The sequence below is a fragment of the Heterodontus francisci genome, chromosome 5 (genome assembly GCF_036365525.1).
Source record: "Heterodontus francisci isolate sHetFra1 chromosome 5, sHetFra1.hap1, whole genome shotgun sequence".
NCBI lineage: Eukaryota > Metazoa > Chordata > Chondrichthyes > Heterodontiformes > Heterodontidae > Heterodontus > Heterodontus francisci.
The window spans coordinates 123,269,445-123,292,943 of NC_090375.1; the positions used below are offsets into that span (position 1 = coordinate 123,269,445).

At 46.0% G+C, this 23,499-nt stretch overlaps 1 long non-coding RNA gene across 2 annotated transcripts in view; it reads left to right on the forward strand.

The window, feature by feature from the left end:
• The first annotated feature begins 5,171 nt into the window (after positions 1-5,171).
• LOC137370035 (uncharacterized) overlaps positions 5,172-23,499 on the forward strand; it is a 44,667-nt gene continuing 26,339 nt past the window's right edge. The window contains exons 1-2 of one of the 2 annotated variants that reach the window (XR_010975065.1): positions 5,172-5,214; positions 6,177-6,357. This is a non-coding gene — a long non-coding RNA (uncharacterized lncRNA). Of the gene's footprint in view, positions 5,230-6,176; positions 6,358-23,499 lie in introns of both variants that reach the window. The other variant, XR_010975066.1, reaches the window with a different exon arrangement.

A 23,499-nucleotide genomic window follows, 5' to 3' on the forward strand; every position in this document is an offset into this window, starting at 1 on the left:
TATACAGCATGGAAGGAGGCCATTTAGCTCAACGTGCTTATGTCGACTTTTTGATAGAGCTATCCAATTAATCCCACTCCCTTGCTCTTTCCCCGTAGCCTTGTAAATCTTTTCCCTACAACTATTTCTCCAATTGTCTTTTGAATGTTACTATTGAATCTGTTTCCACCTCCCTTTCAGGTAGTACTTTCCAGATCACCACAACCTGCTGCGTAAAAGAAAGTCTTTTCTCCTATCGCCTCTGGTTCTTCCTATCACCTTATATCTATTTTCTGGTTACCGACCTTGCTGCTACTGCAAACAGTTTTTCCTTATCTACTCTATTAATTTCAAAACCATTCATGATTTTGAATGTCTCTATTAAATCTCCTCTTAAGCTTTGCAGTTCGAAGGAGAAGAACCCCAACTTCTCCAGTCTCTACATAACTCAAGTCTCATTCCTGTTAATGTTCTAGAAAATCTCTTCCACATCCTTTCCTGTTGAGCTTCATTGGAAGAATCTAGAAAGCCGAGGTCAAAGTGAGAGTGGGGCAGAGAATTAGTGGTAAACAATCAGAGGCTCAGTGGAGGTATTCAGCAAAACGATCACCCAAAGTGCACCCAGTATAAAGAAGACCACAACGTAAGCAACGCATACAGAATACTAAATTGAAAGAGGTAGAAGTAAATCACTCTTTCACCTTGAAGTGTTTAGGGGCCTGAATAGTGGGAAGGGGGGAGGTAAAAGGGCAGGTGTTGCATCTCCTATGTTTGCATGAGAAGATGCTGTGGGGGTGATGTAGGAGTGGACCAGGGTACAGAGGAGGGAATGGTCCTTTCAGAATACTGGTGGCATCACGCTGGAGATGGCGGAGGATGATCTGTTGAATATGGAGGTTGGTGGGGTGACAGGGGAGGATAAAAGGAACCCTATGGGGGTACTGGGAGGGAGGCGGTGGGGGGCTGAGAGCAGAAGAGGTGGACATGGTCAAGGGGCACTGCCAACCATGGTGGAGGGAAATTCTCAATTGAGCATAAAGGCATATTGGAGAATGGAATAGAATTGTTACAGGAAGCACGCTGGGAGGAAGTGTAGTCTGTGGGCTTATGGAAGATATTGATTGATAGCATATGCCCAGAAATGGAGATAGAGAAGTGGAGAAAGAAAAGGGAACAGTTGAAGATGGACCATGTGAAGGTCAGGGAAGGGTGGAAATTGTAAGCAAAGTTGATAATTTTCCATTTTGGTGTGAGAGCAAGAAATGGCACTGATACACTCATCGATATACTGGAAAAAGAGTTGAAGGAGGGGACCTGTGTAGGAATGGAACAAAAAGGTTCCATATATCCCACAATGATGTGATCTTGGGTGCCTCCAAGAAACCTGGTGTCATAGCCATAGCACCCAAGGCGGCGCAGTGGTTAGCACTGCAGCCTCACAGCTCCAGGGACCCGGGTTCGATTCCGGGTACTGCCTGTGTGGAGTTTGCAAGTTCTCCCTGTGTCTGCGTGGGTTTTCTCCGGGTGCTCCAGTTTCCTCCCACAAGCCAAAAGACTTGCAGGTTGATAGGTAAATTGGCCATTATAAATTGTCACTAGTATAGGTAGGGAAATATAGGGACAGGTGGGGATGTTTGGTAGGAATATGGGATTAGTGTAGGATTAGTATAAATGGGTGGTTGATGTTCGGCACAGACTCGGTGGGCCGAAGGGCCTGTTTCAGTGCTGTATCTCTAATCTAATCTAAAAGCCAGGCATAGTTGGGACTCATATGGTTTCCTATAGCAATGCCTTTAATTTGAAGGAAGTGAGTGCATTTAAAGGAGAAGTTGTTCAACGTGAGAACAAGTTCAACCAGACAGAAGAGGGTAGTGGTGGATGGGTTGGGCCTCAGTTTAAGGAAGGCATGGAGAGCCCTCAGACCATCCTGGTGGAAGCTAGAACTGCAGACGGACTGGACATCCATGGTAAAAAGGAGATGGTTAGGACCAGAAAATGAGAAACTTGGAGAAGGAAGGTATCAGAAGAGTCACGGATTTAAGTTGGAAGAGACTTCACAGGGAATAACAAAAATGTCAAGGTAGGAAGAAATCAGTTCAGTCGGGCAGGAACAGCTGAAACAATGTGTCTACCAGGACATTTCTGATTGGAGATCGTGGGAAGGAGGTTGAAGTGGGTATGTGATGTTGGCAGACCGTGAGGTTGGAATCCAGGGGCGGAAGATCTCCAGAGCAGATGAGGTCAGTGATGGTCTGGGAAAAGATATCATTAGTAGCATTCCTAATACCGAACACTTGTTCCTGGAGGGGGACTTTAACGCCAGGGTTGGGGCTGACCATGACTCATGGCCCTCCTGCCTTGGGTGCTATGGCTATGACACCAGGTTTCTTGGAGGCACCCAAGATCACATCATTGGCACCAGCTGGACCTCATCATCACAAAGCGAGCCTCTATAAATAGTGTCCAAATCACACACAGCTTCCACAGTGCAGACTGCGACATTGACCACTCCCTGGTGTGCAGCAAGGTTAGACTCAAACCAAAGAAGCTTCATCATTCCAAGCAGAAGGGCCACCTGCGCATCAACACTAACAGAATTTCTTATCCACAGTTGTTACATAAGTTTCTAAATTCACATGAAAAAGCCCTTCAAAACACTCCTGCAGGGGATGCAGAGACGAAGTGGGCCCACAGGTCTAAATCAGGGGACACAATCACTGACCAACGCAAGCAAATGGACCGCTGGGTGGAGCACTGCCTAGAACTGTACTCCAGGGAAAATATTGTCACTGATTCTGCCCTCAATGCAGCCCAGTCTCTGCCAGTCATGGATGAGCTGGATGAACAGCCAACAAAATCAGAACTCAATGATGCCATTGATTCTCTAGCTAGTGGAAAAGCCCCTGAAAAGGACGGCATTATCCCTGAAATAATCAAGAGTGCCAAGCCTGCTATACGCTCAGCACTCCATGAACTGCTTTGCCTGTGCTGGGATGAGGGAGTAGTACCATAGGACATGCACGATGCCAATATCATCACCCTCTACAAGAACAAGGGTGACCGTGGTGACTGCGACAACTACTGTGGAATCTCCCTGCTCAGCATAGTGGGGAAAGTCTTCGCTCGAGTCGCTTTAAACAGACTCCAGAAGCTGGCTGACTGTGTCTACCCTGAGGCACAGTGTGGCTTTCGAGCAGAGAGAGACCAGTGACATGCGGTTCTCCCTTCGCCAGCTACAGGAGAAATGCCGCGAACAACAGATGCCCCTCTACATTGCTTTCATAGATCTCACCAAAGCCTTTGACCTCGTCAGCCAACGTGGTCTCTTCAGACTACTAGAAAAGATCGGATGTCCACCAAAGCTACTAAGTATCATCACCTCATTCCATGACAATATGAAAGGCACAATTCAGCATAGCAGTGCCTCATCAGACCCCTTTCCTGTCCTGAGTGGCGTGAAACAGGGCTGTGTTCTCGCACCAACACTGTTTGGGATCTTCTCACTGCTGCTCTCACATGCGTTCAAGTCTTCAGAAGAATGAATTTTCCTCCACACAGGATCAGATGGCAGGTTGTTCAACCTTGCCCGTCTTAGAGCGAAGACTAAAGTACGGAAGGTCATCATCAGGGAACTCCTCTTTGCTGATGATGCTGCATTAACATTCCACACAGAAGAGTGTCTGCAGAGACTCATCGACAGGATTGCAGATGCCTGCAACGAATTTGGCCTAACCATCAACCTCAAGAAAACGAACATCATGGGACAGGACGTCAGAAATGCTCCATCCATCAATATCGGCGACCACGCTCGAAGTGGTTGAAGAGTTCACCTACCTAGGCTCAACTATCACCAGTAATAAAAACAAGAAATGCTGGAATCACTCAGCAGGTCAGGCAGCATCTGTGGAAAGAGAAGCAGAGTTAACGTTTCGGGTCAGTGACCCTTCATCGGAACTCACCAGTAACCTGTCTCTCGATGCAGAAATCAACCAGCGCATGGGAAAGGCGTCTGCTGCTATGGCCAGACTGGCCAAAGGGTATGGGAAAATGACGCACTGACACGGAACACAAAAGTCCGAGTGTTTCAAGCCTGTGTCCTCGGTACCTTGCTTTACTGCAGCGAGGCCTGGACAATGAATGTCAGCCAACAGCGACGTCTCAACTCATTCCATCTTTGATGCCTCCGGAGATTCCTTGGCATCAGGTGTCAGGACTGTATCTCCAACACAGAAGTCCTTGAGGCGGCCAACATCCCCAGCATATACACCCTACTGAGCCAGCGGCGCTTGAGATGGCTTGGCCATGTGAGCCGCACGGAAGATGGCAGGATCCCTAAGAGCGCATTGTACAGCGAACTCGTCACTGGTATCAGACCCACCGGCTGTCCATGTCTCTGCTTTAAAGACGTCTGCAAAAGTGACATGAAGTCCTGTGACGTTGACCACAAGTCGTGGGAGTCAGTTGCCAGTGATTTCCAGAGCTGGCGGACAGCCATAAAGGCAGGGCTAAAGAGTGGCGAGTCGAAGAGACTTAGCAGTTGGCAGGAAAAAAGACAGAAGCGCAAGGGGAGAGCCAACTGTGTAACAGCCCCAACACCAATTTTATCTGCAGCGCCTGTGGAAGAGTCTGTCACTCTAGAATTGGCCTTTATAGCCACTCCAGGCGCTGCTCCACAAACCACTGACCACCTCTAGGCACTTAGCCATTGTCCCTCGAGACAAGGAGGCCAAAGAAGGAGAAGAAAGAAGAAGTGGGGTTGAGGTCTGTGGGAGGAGGAAGTGTCAGGGTGTTGCATTCAGCCTCCATAAAGTTGAGGACTGTTCACCAAAAACCAGCCCCTTGCCTGTCAGCAGGTTTAATGACGATGTTAGGGTTGAACCTGAGAGAACAGAATGCTGCAATTTCAGGCATTAAGTTAGAGTGAGTGACTGGAGCAGAGAAATTGAGACAGCCAATGTAAATGTCGGAAGTTCCCAGTGAAAAGATCAAGAGAGGGATATCTTTAAGTATAAACAGAAAATGCTGCAAATACTCAGCAGGTCAGGCAGCATTGATAGAGAGAGAAACAGAATGTACAGACAGAATTCTCCCACTGCAGTGGAGGCAGATTCCAGTATATGTGGGGTAGGTCCCGGAAATTGATGTCGGATCGGCATTCTGACGTCATCCTGCCCTCTTCCGGCTTTTTCCGGGGCAGGATTGAAGTGGAGCAGGGAACCCCTTTGGATCTGTCAAGTAAATAGTTAAGAAGTAATTGAGATTGTTAAGGCAATTAAGACTTGTTTTAACCCTGAATCTCGGATTTCCCAGCCAAAGGGCCTGGTTCCCAACCTGTCAATAACTCACCAGGGTCACAGAGGCGAGTGCACAGCAGGAAGATCCTCTTCAGTGAAACTGACAATCTGGGAAGGCTTTGATTAATGAAACTGAAGAGCTCCAGTCATGACCATTGAGAGGCTGCTGTTCAAAGAACTTCCTGTCTCAGAAAGTGCTTTCACTGCTTGACAGGCGATTGTCAATTTCTGGGAAGGCACTTCATCTGTCTTGTACTTCACTCACCTTCAACTGCACTTCCCTGCTGCCAGCCTCTCACCAAGGAGAGAAAGCAGAGAGGTGGGAGTGTTTGTATTGCTTTGTGAGGAGAGGAGGGAAGGACAACATCTGTGCAGAGTGACAATGAGGCATAGGTGCGAGAAGGCAATAGGTTAAGGGTAAGGGGTAAATGTATGTGCTGGCTGCTCAGATGGTGATGTGAGGTGCCTGCAGATAGAGAAATGTAAGGTGTGCTGCATTGAGGAGTGATGTGCTAGAGAATGCTGGACAAGTCAGAGTTTGGGACTTAGCACCTTAAAGTGTTATGCCACTCACCTGTCATGCCTTCGAGGCCCTGGATCCTCTTGGTGCACGGACTGCAGGTTGGAGGGATCACACACCTGCTGCCGACTTCCTCAGCCACTTTCATCCATGCCTGCTTGGTTGGAGAGGTTGTCCTCTTCCCCCTGTCCTTGGGAAAGCTGACCTCACTGCAGCTCTTCAGATCCCACAGCAGGACCTCCACATCAGAGTAAGAGACTTGGGAGAGCGTTCCCAGGTCTCCTCTTCATTTCTGTGGTTGTTGCAGCCTCAAAAGTCCAAGTGCTGGTGAGCCTTGTAATCCATGCTGTGGTCTCTTTAATTATAAATCCTTCCTCTGACAGAATGATTGCGTCATCCCGCCACCCTCCCTAATTGGTCCGGAAGCATGGAAGCGGGCTGACAACTAGTTTGCTCTGGTAAAGAGCAACGACCGGGCAGGCAATTCATTGAGTCTCCCGACCTGAAAATGATCTGGCTGTTCCAACATGGACTAAGATAAGAAGATTGTGCTCAACATTTCAGGTCAGTGGCACTTCATCAGAAATGGTAAATGTTACAGATGTAACAGATTTTAAGCAAGTACAAGTACAGGGAAAGGGTGGGGGGACGGGAGGAAACGAACAAAAGGGAACGTCTGCAATAGGTGTTGATTTGACAAATTCAGCCCTTTACTTCTAATATTTCTTGCATTTTAAGGTTTTCTTTGCGTGGATTCCCTTCGATAATTGACCTTGATCCCTGTGATTAGAATAAATAAGTGTTGTTCTCCCATACTACAGGAACTATATACAGAGTTAGCTATATTACTTAATTCCAGTTAGTTTAAATACATCCCAATTGCTCTTTCTATATTCAGGGCAAATATTTTAGTCCCCAGCCAGATTAAATGCACTATAACCCTCCTGAAAAACTTACCTTCCCAACAAATGTCTTCCAGCTGACCACAAACATGAGCTCCTCCTTTTAATTCAATCACTGAAACCAATGATCCCGCTGTCCTTTTCTAATGACTCAGCAACAGGCAATAAACCAGAGACAATAACCCTGACGTTTTTAAATTTGCTCATTATTAATGTGGCATGTTTTTCTTCAATAAAACAGACTTCCTATCCATGAATCCTATCAATTATACCCATAATTATCACAGCCCCCATGCACCTTATAATTCATATCCACAATCTTAGCTCCGAGAAAGCACATAAATGCCCTGATGAATGATTTACCCCTCCTCTGGTGTCACCAATTAATACGTCGTAATTAGTTATCCTTCTAACTTTTCTTCTGGTTTTATTTTGCTTCCTGGTACCAGGAAATTCAGCGCTGACCTTCTTTTCCACTCTGGCTATTTGAATAGGTGATAGCCTGTGAAGAGGACAAGTGCTGCTAAGCTGAGAAGCATCTTCAGCTGTTTGGAATTGTCCAATTCCCTTCGTAGAGATAACAAATTTGGAAATAAACCTACTTCAGTAGTTTACAAATATCCTGGTCCACGGAAGTAATTTTAATGCATTTTAGAACAGTGAAAATATTAAAATACGAACATACGATATAGCACCCTTCATGTTTCAGATCCACATACGATTACAGATATCTTCATAATATTCAGTTACCTCGAACCACTGCTCTCGCTGCTTCCTGAGATCCACACTCAACACCTGCACCACCACCTGCTGTCTCTCGACCTCTCTCTTTCAGAGTAATCCTAGTCCACAGTTCGAGTCATCATTTAACAAAAACTTCTTTTCCACCTTTCTGGTTTAAGGATCGCCAGCTTTAACAAATCTTAGATACCACTGGCCCGCCAGATCCTTCTTCCCCTTCACTTTCCTCACCCCTCCTTCCAATATCACCCTTTGCCGCGTTTTCACTATTCCCTCTGACCTTGCCCGCTCTGACAACAATCAGGCCTCTACCGAGCAGAGGCTGAATGCCAACTCTCTGACACTTCTTCCTACCTCCTCATGGACCGTGATCCCACCACCAAACGTCTTTTCACAGACTATCACTGATCTCATGTCCTCTGGAGATCTTCCCCTCCCACAGTCTCCAACCTCATACACCCCCAAACCTGCACAGCTCACTTCCATCTCCATCCCAAGATCCACAAATAAGACTGCCTTGGTAGACCAATCCTTTCAGTGTGTCCTTGCCCCTCAAAACATATTTCTTCTTAGCTTGACTATTTTTTCTCCCTTTGTTCAGTCTCTTCTCACCCACATCTGCAAACGAAGCACTCCGCCACTTAGTTTCCTGGTCCTACCTGTCTCCTTTTCACCAAAGGTGTCCAGTCCCTTTACACCTCCATCCCACAGGATGCCTTGAGACCTCTCTGCTTCTTCATTGAGCAGAGGCCCAGCCAGTCCACATCCACCATCATCCTCTTATGATTCCTCTCACTTCCTCCAAATAAAAGATGTCCCCATGGAAACCTGTATGGGTCCCAGCTATAAATGCTTTTTCATGGGCTACGTGTAACATTCTTTGCTCCAGTCCTACTCAGGTCCCCTTTCTTACCTCTTTTCCCGGTACATTGATGACTATATTGGTACCACTTCCTGCTCTCGATCTGAATGCAATCTGGTTTCCCCTCCACCTTGGCCCTTGACATTTCCTGCACATCTTCCTTCACCACTTTCCCTCCCTCCCAGAACCACGATAGGGTTCCCCTTGCCTTCACCTTATATTCCAACAGTCTCCACATTCAATGGATCATCCTTCACAATTCCCTCCACCACCACCAAACACTTCTCCACCTCCCCTTTCAACATTCCAAAGGAGCGATACCCTGATCCGCTCTTTAATCACCTTCAACATCTTCTCCCTTCCTACGGCACCTTCCCATGCAAAAGCAGGATATGCAACACCTGCCCTTTTGCCTCCTGCCTTCCCACTGTCCAGGGCCCTTAACACTCCTTCCAGGTGAAATAGCGATTTACTTGGAATTCTTTCAATTTAGTATACTGTATTTGCTGCTCACGATGCAATCTCCTCTACACTCAGCAGACCCAGTTTGTGGTCACTTGTTATTTTAATTTTCCACCCCACTCTGGGATCAGCCTCCTACACTGTTCCAATGAAGCTCAACGTAAGCTCAAGGAACAGGACCTCATCTTTCGATGAGGTACTATACAGCCTTCTGGACTCAACCATGAGTTCATTTTCAGATCATAACTTCTGCCCCCATTTTTCGGACAGCAGCTGTTGGTAATGATTCTGTTATTCCCATTTATGATTCCTCTACACCCATCTTTCATTTCTTTACTTGTTTCATTGCCATCTCCTCTTGCCTGCACTATCAACCCTTTTGTCACTTACCACTCCTACCTTCCACTCCATCACAGCTCTTCCCTTTTGTTCTCCCCACTCCTACCCTTTCCCTGCCTCTGTACTAGCTTAAAATCTGTTACAATTCATGATTTTTTCCTGTTCTGACAATAGATCATCACCCTGAAATGTTAACTCTGTTTCTCATTCATGGCTATGCCAGATCTCTAAGTATCTCCAGCATTTTCTGCTTTTCTGTCAATTCCTTTGTTGGGAATTCAAGTTTAAAGTACTAATAATATGAACAAATATTGACGAAAGGGATTCATTGATCAAGAGCTGTGCGAAAATTAAAATCTGTTTTCAATTTAGAAAAAGATAAGAACTGTTCAGAAACAAGGATATTCTATCAAGAACATACAGGAGTACTTTCAACTTTAAAGATATAAGACTTTCAGCAACACAGATAATATTTCTGCAGATGATAAGAAATAACAGATAAAGGAGCAAAGTTTCGATGGCACAATCTACAAGTTGAGAGAAATATTTTGGAGTAGGAAAGTGATCAACGCCAAAGGCTAAACAGAGATGTAGAAGGGACTCACATTCTAGAAGGCAATGGAGTCCTAGTTTTAAACATTTAGATCTGCTTCGTTGACGTCATCGTGCCTTACCTGTCAGGTCAACCTGGGGCGAGAAGAGGTCCAAAAAGATAAGTGGTTTTCCTTTTTTTTGTTTCCTTTTGGGCCAGGAGCAGGGATTCTGACTTACCTGACTGCTGAGGAACAATCCTTTGGATTCCCGGCGTTGGCCTTCTGCCTCTTGGTATCCCACTTCCACCTGCTGGCCAGCTTCTCACCAGTTTTGGGTGGTAGATTGATAGGGCCCATGCAGACGAGGCTCCAGTCTTAAAATCTCCTGCACCTCACTCTGCAGCGGGCCTAACAGTTTCCCAACTGCTTCGGTCCCTAGCTGCTTGACTCCTGCTGGGAGTCAAAATCTGGGTTGATATATTTTCTTGGTTTTAGAACTGTCTTTAATTCCATATGATAGAAAAGAATCTGGGCCTACATCTACCTGTAAAGGTATGAAGAGTTCTTGGTAATAGTAATGCATGAACCATGCATGATTACATAAAATCTACTAGATATTTTCCACTTTTGTACCAGCAAGTGTCTGTTGACAGTAGGTTAATCCAATCCAAGTCTGATGCAGTCAATACTAGTTAAACATCATCTTTGCTACTGTGGGTTTCTTATTGACATTGGTGCTTAACTGAGAAAAAAGGTACTGTATACCTAAACGTATTCAGAAACCTATTTGAGGAAAATCTATAATTATTCGTGAAACAGCTTACCAAATAGTATGTCAACATCTTCTGTTAAAATGCTTTGACTGAGACTGTCCAATATTAACTAGGAATCCTGCCCACAAGAATGCTAAGTATAAAGGTCTGACAAAGAACAGCAAGAAAACAGGTGTGCCTCCAGCCATAATTTTTAGTATTTAATATCCAATTTTTAAGGAAACCAGTTACTGACTCCTCTGAACTTGTGTTTTTCAAGCTTTTACTGTATATCAAGCCTGTATCAAAATTCATTACAAATAATGTCTGAATTTTTAGTTGATGAAGCATAAAATAGGCGACATCAAATTGGCTGCCCACAATACATCCTGCCCAATATTCTCTTCCATTGACTTCAATGGAAAGGAAGGTAAAGGGTGGTGTATAACAGTGGTTAGGAGATAAGATTTCAAACATCTGAGGGGCATAGTACAGTTGGGGAAAGATAAATCAGAGATATCCCCTCAATTGAAGAGTACTCCATAGAACACATTTTAAGAGGTTTACAATATTTCCAAAGGCACATAAAAGCATCAGCTGTAGACTTTCCGGTCAACCTCTTCACCCCATGGCTTGAACTAGTAGAGGCCGGGAGGGATATTGAAAATGCCGTTATACCAGTTGAGTCGTAACAAACAAACCTTACTTTATAAACCCTGAAAATATATTTCGAGGGGCATTGTGGTGTAGGTGCCAAGCTAAGCCCAACCTATACTTCCTCTACTCATCCTCCCAAAGTTTGAGGTCAGGGAGAAGGTCCCTTAATTATCAAATTAATTAAAAGGGATGCCCATGCCACTAGGAATGCATCTGTGATGCCTGCTATTGGTATAAAGCCAGAAAATCCAGTGGCGGAGTACTGTGCTGGTGAAGGAACAGGGTGCCAAAATCTTTGGGGTGGGCCTTACAACTGGTGGTAGGCCACCAGGCATATCAGTCAACCTGAAGGCCCAAGGAGGGAACTTCTAACCTAGAAAAAGTCCCTGTCCTGGCTCCACAGCCCCTTACAGCAATGAACTTGGAATAACCAAGTGTAGGTTGTGCCACCTCGAGTCCCCATTTAGTTTCAGGCAATTTCCGGAGCATTCCTGAAGTATAACCATGAATTTTCTCAGCCAGCTCCTGTGGCCTCTCTGCTTCCATGATCTTGATCATTGCTGAAGCCATATTTAGCCACTTCCTTGTGTCCGTTACCCCCCATATTCCTATAATTCCCACCAACCTCATCTCATTCTGCACCTGTGCCTAGAAAAAACTCTCACCCAAATCATTCACAAATATACTTTCAAAGTCTCAATTGCCTGGCTTTTTGCCTTTCATTTAGCATAATGTTTCTGCAGTTCTCAATTTTCTCAACCATTCCCTCACCTCCACTTTTGATTCTCTTGTCCCCAGCAAAACCTTTATTCACTCCTATCCTTGTTCCCTGATTTGGCTATCATGGTTGTTCCCTAAGTCCAAGACTTGAGCATATATAGCACACACTGGGTTGACGATCCATTACCAGATCTGGCTGCAAATGAAACACACGCAATTGGGCTGGACTCTGTCAATGCCACTCATGATTGCAGGCTCACCAAGGATTGACAAAGACAATACCCCTGGCTTCTTTTCTCCACTAATTATCATCCCTTTCTCATGTGCCTGCCACTCTCACCTCCATCATCAAGGAGCAAATGGACTTCTTTGCCACTAAGATTGAGACCATGTTTTCAGCTGCCTCTGCTGCTTTCAACCTTCCAAATAAATGGGTATGATCTGAGAGCCATTACAGAGACATGGTTGCAAGGTGACCAAGACTTGGAACTGAATATTTGGGTATTTCACATTTCAGAAGGATAGGCAGAAAGGAAAAGGAGATAGGGTAGCTCTGTTAATAAAGGATATGATCAGTACAGTAGTGAGAAATGATCTTGGCTCAGAAGATTTAGAATCAGTTTGGGTGGAGATAAGAAATAGCAAGGAAAAGAAGTCACTGGTGGGAGTAGTCTATAGGCTCCCTAACAGTAGCTACACTGTAGGACAGAGTATAAATCAAGAAATAATGGCGGCTTCTAAGAAAGGTACTGCAATAACTATGGGCAAATTTAATCTTCATATAGACTGGACAGATCAAATTGGCAAAGGTAACCTTGACAATGAGTTCTTAGAGTGCATTCAGGACAGTTTCTTAGGAAAATACATTGTAGAACCAGCCAGACAACAAGCTATTTTAGATCTGGTAATGCATAATGAGACAGGATTAACTAATGATCTCATAGTAAAGGAGCCTCAAGGGAAGAGTGATCATAACATGATAGAATTTCACATTCAGTTTGAGGGTGAGAAATTTGGGTTTAAAACTAGTGTCTTAAACCTAAATAAAGACAATTACAAAACTATAAAGACAGAGTTGGCTAAAGTGACTGAGTAAATAGATTAAAAGGGACGATGATAGATAAACAGTGACAGGAATTTAAGGAGATATTTCATAGTTCTCAACAAATATATATTCCATTTAGAACATTGAGAAAGAAAGGCTCTGCAACAGGGTTGTCCAACGTATGGCCTGTTGGCCAGTATCCAGCCCACCAAAGGTTTCCGTCTGGCCCGTGGATGTATTTCAGAGATGAGAAATTTTCCATTGTCTTCGTCTTTCGGAGTGGCTTTTTAAAAAAAAAAAATCTCAAGTCAGTTTCACAGCTGACAGGTGCCGACATCGGGAACAACGGTTTCCAAACTTCGGACAGATTCAGGATTTTCTGGCGGGTTCCAACCATTTTTTTAAAAAGGCCACCAGAAAACCCCGAATCTATCTGAAGTTGGGAAACCGTTGTTCCTGATGTCGGCACCTGTCAGCTGTGAAACTGACTTACGATTTTTTTTAAAAACTGACCAACCACAAAGCTGCTCTGCTGAATGCTCCCACTCCCTGCAACAGTCAGAGAGAGAGAGCGAGGGGGGACCTGAGAGAGAGAGGGAGGGGGGACAGAGATAGAGAGGGGGGAACAGAGAGAGGGGGGACAAAGTGATGGAGGGAGAGAGACAGAGAGAAGGTGGCAGAGAGAGAGGGGGCAAAGAGAAAGAGAGAGGGGGACAGAAGGAGAGAGAGGGGAAACAGAGGGAGAGAAAGAAAGGGGCACAGAGAGAGAGAGAGCAAGGGGGACAGAGGGAGAGAGAGGGTGGAACAGAAAGAAAGAGGAGAGAGGGAGGGGGGACAGAGAGAGAGACAGCGCGGGGGGACAGAAAGAGAGAGGGGGAACAGAGAGAGGGGAAAAGAGACAGAGGGGGGGAGACAGATAGAGAGAGAGGGGGGAACAAAGAGAGAGAGAGGGCATAGAGAGAGGGGGCAGACAGAAAAAGAGAGGGAAGAACAGAGAGGGGGGACAGAGAGAGAGGGGAAACAGAGAGAGAGGGAGACAGACAGAAAGAGAGGGGGAACAGAGAGAGAGGGGCAGAGAGAAAGAGAGAGGGGGACAAAAAGAGACAGAGGGGACAGATAGAGAGGGGAATAAAGAGAGGGAAGAGGGCAGAGAGAGAGCAAGAGAGAGAGGGGGTAGAGAGAGAGGGGTAGAGAGAGAGAGAGGCCAGAGAGAAAGAGAGGGCAGAAAGAGAGAGAGAGAGGGAGAGGGGGAACAGAGAGAGAGGGGGGGGGGGACAGAGGGAGAGAGAGAGAAAGGGAGATAGACAGAGAGAGGAGGACAGAGAGTGAGGGGGACAGAGAGAGAGAGAGAGAGGAGAACAGAGAGAGAATGGGGATAGAGAGAGGGTGACAGAGAGGGAAGGGGGTACAGAGAGAGAAATAGAGAGGGGGCAGAGAGGGGAGAACACAGGGAGAGGGAGAGACTGAGAGAGAGGGGAGACAGTGATCAAGATCATTCCTGACAGAGACATCTATCTAGAATACTCCGCATCGCTACAAGTGTGCAGGCAAACATTAACTATTTGTACAAGCAAAAAAATACCAGGTATCTCACTAAACCAGTGTCCAGCATAGTGATGAAAAAGTAAGTCAATAAATTAATCTTCTCATTTAAAGCTTCACAAAAATGCACATTTGTTGTTTTAATTAATAGTAATATAAATTTTTTAATGCTGTCAGGCAAGCCCCCCACCTTCAAGAATGACGAAAATTAATTTCGCCACATGTACATTGATTTTAAACTGCTGATGGTGAAGAAAGAACTTGCTTTAAAAAACAATTGGAGACTTTGGCTGGAGAGAGTCATTAACATATCAATAGACAATTACTTCAAAGGACAAAGGAGCTATTCTCTGCTCCAATTTAATCCACAATGGACTTTTGATTGCCAGACGTTGAAGCATTCCAGGTTAACTACTAAAATGGCCAATACACAAATGGACATGGTCGGGCCAGTTTGGTCACATGACTGGCTGATGGAGTTTTTTGAATTTGAGCTTCTAACAAGGAATTTGAAATCAGAATGCTGTTTTCTCCTGGACTGAGACCACCTCCCCTGTCTGCTCTCATCTCGCTCCCACCAGCTTTGGAAACCATTGAAAACATATGAACCCCAAGAGAGAAAAGTCTCCTACAGTAAACAAGGTTTAAGATAATATTGGACCCTAATGAGCTGGAAACACAGAAACAGTAACAAGAAACCCCCCTTTTAGAGACTGCCTCAAACTTCTCCATTTTATTTTTCTTCTGCTCTTTTCTGTCCCATTTTGCATGTGTGTATCGCATGTGCATGCTAGCATGGGTGCGTCGTATACCCATAGGCGTTAACCGTATTACAGTTTAAGTTTAAGGTTTAATAAATTTCACTTTTCTTCTTTAAACCTAAAGAAAACCTGGTGTGGTGTGCTCATTTCTTTGCCTTATAATTGGAAAGCTGTGAACAAGGATTCACAAAGGAGGAGTTCGAAACACAGTATGTTTAAAATTAAACCCTGTTACAATAAGACCAGGTGACCCCTGGACACCTTTCTCACCTGGTTGTAACAATGCCGTTAGCTTTCTTAAATTGTCCCACTGGCTCCCTATGTAAGACAAAAATTGTAATGTGCACCCCCCACCCCACACACACAAAAAGTTTGGACAACCCTGCTCTACAATAAGGGTGAACCATCTGTGTGGCTAAATAAAGAAGTTAAGGATGGTATCAAATTGAAAGAAGTTAAGGATGGTATCAAATTGAAAGACAAGGCATACAATGTTGCAAAGATTAGCGGTAAGCCAGAAGATTGGTAAAATTTTAGAAACTAGCAAAGGATAACTAAAAAAAAGGGAGAGAATAAATTATGAGAGTAAACTAGCAAGAAATATAAAAGACAGTAATAGCTTCTACAACTATATAAAAAGGAAGAGAATAGCTAAAGTAACCATTGATCCCTTAGAGGATGAGACTAGGGAATTAATAATGGGAAACAAGGAAATGGCGGAGACTTTGAACAAATATTTTCTATCTGGCTTCATGGTAGGAGACAAAAAATGCATCCCTATAATAATAGAAAATCAGGGGGCAAAGGGGAGGAAGAAATTTAAAACAATTATCACTAGAGAAAAAGTACTAGGCAAATTAATGGGACTAAAGGCAACAGGTCCCCTAGACCTGATGGCCTGCATCTTCAGGTCTTAAAAGAAGTGGCTGCAAAGATAGTGGGTGCATTGATTGTAATCTTCCAAAATTCCCTAGATTCTGGAAAGGTCCCAGTGGATTGAACAACCACAAATGTAACACCTCTATTCAAGAAAGGAGGGAGTAGAAAGCAGGAAACTATAGGCCAGTTAGCCTAATGTCTGTCACTGGGTCACTGACCCGAAATGTTAACTCTGCTTCTCTTTTCACAGATGCTGCCAGACCTGCTGAGTGGTTCCAGCATTTCTTGTTTTTATTCCAGTTAGCCTAATGTCTGTCATTGGGAAAATACTGGAATCTGTTATTAAGGAAGTAGTAGCAGGACATTTAGAAAATCATAATGCAATTGGGCAGAGCCAACATGGTTTTATGAAAGAAATCGTGTTTGAGAAATTTATTAGAGTTCTTGACGGTGTATTGAGCAGGGTGGATAAAGGGGAACCAGTATATGTAGTGTATTTGGTTACTAAAAGGCATTCGATAAGGTACCACATAAAACATTACTGCACAACATTTCTTGGTGTTTGGGGTAATATATTTGCATGGATAAAGAATTAGCTGACAAACAGAAATCAGAGAGTCGGGATAAATGGGACATTTTCTGGTTGGCAAACTGCAACTAGTGAGGTGCCACAGGGATCATTGCTGGGCTTCAACTATTTAAAACTATATTAATGACTTGGATGAAGGGACTGAGTGTATTGTAGCCAAATTTTCTGACGATACAAAGATATGTAGGAAAGCAAGTTGTGAGGAGGACACAAAGAGCTGGATATTGTATTTACTTTGGGGGTGAACACGGGTGCAGGCGTGGTTTGAAGATCGCGTTCCCAGAAGGCATCTCTGGATCCTGATGCCTCCGGAGCGCAAAGCAATTCTCGAAGGGACTTTTGGAGATGGGGAGCTAGAAACCCGCATGGCTCTAATTAAGTAGTTATTCAGCTCATTAATGAGCTCATTGACAGGATTCAGAGGAGCAGTTTTATATTTTCAATCAGCAGGCATGGGGAAAATACTGTGAATGGGTCATGGCTACAGCTGACATGAACACAGTGGGTAGCCATGAGAGCTATTGGATGGACTGTTCAACATATTTAAGAGGCGGAGAGCCATGCTTAGCTGTTCAAACAATGGCACAGAGTTGCCAATGCTGGACCTGAACGGCTTGCATTTATGAGCAGTGAGTTGTAGGAATCTTGAGAAGGACATGAGGCTACTGGAATTACTTGGGCAGCAGAGGTTGGAAGGGGAGACCCTGGTGAATAAACAAGTGCCAGCTGAGGGAGTTGATATGGGAACAGGCTACTCTGACATTGACAGCGTAGCGAGGAGGAGCTTCAGCAAAGTACAGCAAGGGGAAGAAGGCACTACCCAAGACATCGGGTGTACCATCCAAGAGTCAGCTACTTGCAAATGATAGAATGCCAGTGCCGTAGGAGGCTGCGCCTATCATAGGAACATAAGAGCAGGAGTAGGCCATTCAGTCCATTGAGCCTGCCCTGCCATTCAGTACGATCATGGCTGATCTTCCACTTCAATTCCTTTTTCCCACACTATCCTCATATCCCCTTATGTCATTTGTATTTAGAAATCTGTCTATCCAGGCAGACGGTCTCGGATAATTGTGCTCTGATCCACAATGACCTGAAGCCTCGCGGTTCCCTACCTGTAGCTGTCAAAGTCACAGTGGCGCTGAAGTTTTATGCATCCAAGGCATTCCCGGTGTCAACTACGGACCTGGGTAGCATCTTGCAGTCAGCAGCTCATCGCACCATCAGGCAGGTCACGGATGCCATATTCCGGAGGGTGGGGGAACAACATTAATTTTGACATAGATGGGCCTGTGCAGACACAGAGGGCATTGGGGTCGGCCACCATTGAAAGATTCTCTCAGGTTCTAGGGGTCATCGATTGCAACCACGTAGCTATTAAGGCACTGACAGACCAGCCAGCCAGATTCCTGAACAGAAAGGCTACCACTCATGGAATAACCAGCTGATCTGTGCAGGGCTGTATTCTGGGCTGCCGTCATGATTCCTTTATCATTCAAGAGCCCCAGTTGCCGCACACCTTCAGGCCAACAGCCAGATTCTGTAGGTGGCTGCTGGTTATCCCTAAAGAGATAGCTCCTGATGCCTGTCCGCCACCAAGACATGGATGGAGAGAGGCGCTACAACCAGGGTCATCTACTAACACAGACCTGCATTAAATAGACCATTGGGATCTTGAAGATGTGATTCTGTTGCCTTGACCGGTCAGTTAGTGCCCTCTTAGTACAAGCCAGTCTGAGTGTCTCATATTGTGGTCATCTGCTGCGCCCTGCACAATATGACAATACAAAGAGGCCTGGAGCTGGATGAAGAGGACAACCTGGATTGCCAATCAGTGGAGGGCAGGGAGGAGGAAGAAGGGGAGGAAGAGGAAGGCAAAGGGGGCGCTACAGAGGTGCCCAGCACCCAGGCTTTGGAGGAAGCCTGCCAAGGCCGTGTTAGGGCTCACAATGATCAGCATGCTGGAATGGCCACGCTGATTCAGCAGTTTCACCTGAGCGGCTCTGAACCCTTATGACAGATGACCCCATAACTCAGACTCCATAGGGAAAATTTTGTGCTCTCCCCCGCGGCGGGTGGGAAGGTGGCGGAGAGGGTTCATTTAAGCCCTTAACTGGGCAATTAATTCCCAAATAAGGGCCTTTTCCTGCCGCAGCAGCAATTAGCCATACGGCAGGCAGCCCTGTCGTTGCATGGGAAGCATGGCACGAAAAATCGTGCGGGCTGCTTCCAGACTCCTGAGGGGGAGTAGGTGTGGGAGCTGCGGGGATGATCCCTTGTTAAAAGGCACAGTGACTGAACAAGGGACCCAGCATGGAGAAGGGAGGGCCTGTTGAGGACCACCCCCTTGCTGCTGACCTCCCTCCCCCCTCCAACAACTCTCACCCCGTGAGACCCGTCCCGCCCTGACCTATCTGAGGCATCATGGTTCCAGCGAAGCTCCTCAGCCTCTGGCAGGTCTACTTGCAGCAGCAGCCACCGCCTCCACGGTGGCGCTGCAGCTGCCAGCCTCTAATTGGCCGGCAGCTCTGCAAGGGCGGGACTTCTGGTGCCGGAGTCCTTGATCCCATGGAAAGCCTGCCACTGTCCAGTTAAGTGCCTGATTGGGACTAAATTCTGTGGGCCTTCCATAGAAGAGGCAACACAAGGATCTTGGCGTTGGTTTCTCCAGATGTCGAGACTGCCACCACCAGGATAAAATTCCCCCCTAACTCACCTTCCAGCATAGAAAGCAATCATCCTGCAATCACCCATATCTGAGGAGTCCCACTTACACCCATGAGCATAGAGAATGGAGCCTCCTCCGCCAACATTCTCCAACATCACAAAGCATGGAAACACAGCAACCAGGACGCTCCTGCCTTCCCCAAACTCCATCCGCCTTTTGGCATGAAGGATTAACAACAAACATCTGAACTGATTTGGAACATAAGCAATTATTACTACAAGAAAAGCAAATCAGCACATAAATAGAGCACCCAGGTGACCCATAAAGTGAAACTAACGGCGTGGTGCCTTTCGTTCCCTTCCACTTCCATGAGTTGCTCCCCATGTGGCAGAGAATGAGGTGGAGGCAGCCTGCTCCCTAGTCTCTGCCTCCAGCTGAGATGCCCGTGCCTTCCAGTCTTGTCTTGGAGATGCCTGTGGGGGTTCCACCAGAGCCACTCAGCTCCAGACCTTGTTACAGCCTTGGTCCAAACATGGACAAAAGAGTTGAATTCCAAAGGTGAGGTGAGAGTGACTGCCCAACATCAAAGCAGCATTTGACCGAGTGTGGCATTAAGGGGCTATTGCAAAATTGAAGTTAATGGAAATCAGGAGGAAAACTTTCCACTGATTGGAGTCATAAGTATCACAAAGGAAAGTGGTTGTGGTTGTTAGAGGCCAATCATTTCAGCTCCAGGTCACTGCTGCAGGATAGTTTCCTCGTTCCAGCCATCTTCAGCTGCTTCATCAATGACCTTCCCTCCATCAAGAAGTGGGGTGTTTGCTGATGATTGCTCAGCGTTCTGTATCATTCGCCACCTCTCAGATACTGAAGCAGTCCGTGCCTGCATGCAGCAAGATCTGGACAACATTCAGGCTTGGGCTGATAAGTGGCAGGTAATATTAGCATCAGGCAATGACCATTTCCAACAAGAGAGAATCTAACTATCTCCCGTCGATATTTGATGACATTACCAACGCTGAATTCCCCCACCGTCAACATCCTGGAGGTTACCATTAACTAGAAACTGAACTGGACCATTCTTTTAAATACTGTGCGACAAGAGCAGGTCTGAGGCTGGAATTCCGCGGCGAGTAATTCACCTCCTGACTCTCCAAAGCCTTCCACAATCTACAAAGCACAAATCAGGAGTGTGATAGAATACTCTCCATTTGTCTGGATGAGTGCTGCTCCAAGAATGCTCAGAACTCAAAATCATCTAAGACAAAGCTGCCTGCTTGATGGGCACCCCATCCACCACCTTAAAAATTCATTCCTTCTATCACTGACGCACGGTGGCAGCAGTGTGTACCATCTACAAGATGCAATGCAGCAACTCGCCAAGACTCCTTGACAGCACATTCCAAACCTGCAACCTCTACCACCTAGGACAGGGCAGCAGACATATGGGAACACCACCACCTGCAAGGTCCCCTCCAAGTCATACACCATCCTGACTTGGAAATATATTTCTGTTCTTTCACTGTTGCTGGGTCAAAAACCTGGAACTCCTTCCCAACAGCATTGTGGGTGTATCTATACGAGATGGACTGCAGCAGTTAAAGAACGTGGCTCACCACCACCTGATCAAGAGCCATTAGGGGTGGGCGATAAATATTGACCTTGCCACTGACACTCACATCTCAAGAATGAATAAAAAACTGGCATTTCTTTTGTGATCACAAGTTTTGACTTGAATGCAGGATCAATGAGGCTTGAGCTACTAATCCCTGTTTTAACATTTTACAGAAAGTGCCATGCTGTGCTATGCTAATGGTGCTGTAAAGACCTTCAGGGAGTTAGGGGTGACTGAATTTCTTAGACCTTGTTACTGCTCTTTCAACACAAAGTTTATTCAGCAAATAGCTGAGCAATAATTTGATCCCCTGCCTCTGCTGAGTTATAACTGAGTTATGTCTGTTGGGCATTACAATTGGCTCAGTGCCTCTGGGTTACATAGGGAATTTCTACTTCTTATCACTATGTTGTGATTTATGCTGATAGTGCATGTGAATGGTCATCAATTGAGAATGGGATTTAGTGAGTTGCAGTACTCCATGGAGCTGAACACCAGCCAGTGTCTGGGTTCATGCACGATGAATAGCCACATGGGTAAGGTACTGAAGGAAACCTTGTATATCAGGGGTATCCAATCTGTTGATTGGCGGGAGGTGGGGGGGGGAGGACACATTGCAATTTTGACCTACATAGGCGGCTAGTGAGCAGATTTCGGGAAGACAAGGCATTAAATTTGATCCTATCAAAACAACAAACCTGCATTTTTGTGAAGAAGCTTTAAATGAGAAGACTAATCTATTGACTTACTTTCTCGTCACTATATTGAAAACTGAATTAGTGACATACCTGGCATTGTTTTTGCTTGCATAAGTAGTCAATCTCTGGCTGCACACTTGACGTAAAGATGCAGAGTATTCTGGATTGACATCCATTTGTCAGGAGAGACCTTGATCTCTCTCAGTCCTCTCCCCGCGCTCTCTCTGTCTCTCTTTCCCCCCATCTCCTTCTCCCCCCCCACCCCACCCAGGACACAGATTGAAAGTTTTGGGCAAAAGATGCAGGGGGAATATGAGGAAGCAATTTTTTTACGCAGCACGTTGTAATGACTTAGAACTCACTGCCCGCAAGGGTGGTAGAAGCGGAGATGATCAATGACTTCAAGAGGAAGTTGGATGGCCACTTGAGAGAAATAGACTTGCAGGGCTATGGGGATCGAGCCAGGGACTGGGCCTGACTGCAAAGCTCCATGGAGAGCCAGCATGGACTCGATGGGCTGAATGGCCTCCTTTTGACCAATAAATAAACTGGGATTCAGCTGGCATCCACTCTGAGCATCTCAGTGCCATCTGCAATACTGAGCGGTCAATGCCAAAGAGAGTCTCATTCTTTCTGTGCATATTAGCACGCTGCTGCATCCACTCACAGTGGTGCTGCAAATGGCTCTCCTAGAGATTGCCCAATCTCTCAATGGAGGAGCTTATGCATTCAAAACCCTGAGTCATGCCTGAGCACATGGGCTGCATGGACTCTTCCATTGCCTGCCCATGGCTCTGCAATGCCTCAGGGATCTTAACAAACAGGAAATTATCTGCCTCTGGCTCTTGACATCTTCACCCAGCAGAGCACTGCTGCATCTGTCCTCCATCCTCCAAGGGGGACTGCCCATAGCTGATTCTTTGTCTCACGCTCCTCCTCGTGTATACGCGTGATGTGAGGTTCAACCATTGCTCCCCGTTCTAAGCTACTTTTGGGGCCCAATCGAGGTGAGAGTGTCTGCGTGATAGAAGGTGCTGAGGTGTGATGAGATGATGCTGACTCCATTAAGTCTCCCTCTGCCAAGGAGGGCGATGACGATTGTGCTTCTGCACTCTGCTCCCCCTCTGCAATTGGCCCTGTGGGTAACACAAGAAGGTGGTTCTGAGAACTTGGCCTACTCAGCAAGTGCCCCAGCACAACCAACCCCATCGATGACAGCGGTTGAAGAGGCACAGCACGCATTGGGTTGTGTCCTCCATGCTCTTCACCTCAGGATACAGCTATCAAATGACCTTGCTGTTCACGACCGTCAGTCTCGCCATCACCCGCAGACTGATGATATCCAGCGCCCTTCTCTCCATCGTGGTAAGACTGTGGAGGTCGGCCACAGCACCACCCATTCGAGCCATTTCCCGTGTGTTGTGGGCTCTCTTTTGCCTTCAGGATGAGGGGAGAATGTTCATGAGTAGGCTGCCCTCCCTCATCTCTTCCAGCATGAGATATATATGAACTGCTGCGCCCCTCGGTGATGTACCCGTCTGAATAACACCCCATATGTGAGGATGGTTGCCATCTCAGTGATGTAACTGAAAACTTGATCTGACAATGTTAGGGAGATCTATGGACATTCTGTGAGTTCAGCTCATCTGCATGTTGCTGTATACAGAGTTGGCGACCTGTCACCTGGATGTTGTTTGTCACTCACCTTTCCAGACCTTATCAAGTCATTGAATCTTTTGCGACACTGCACCCATGTCCTTCGGGTCACTCCCCTGCTGCTGGCCTCCGTCGCCACCTCCATCCAGGCCTCTTTGTGTCTCTAGGTGTGTTCCTTTTCTCAGACGACAGGAATAATATATGTCGCCTGTCCCCAACTGCCTCGAATAATGCCTCAAGGGAGGCATTAGTGAAACATTGGGTCACCTGTGGACACCTGCCCCT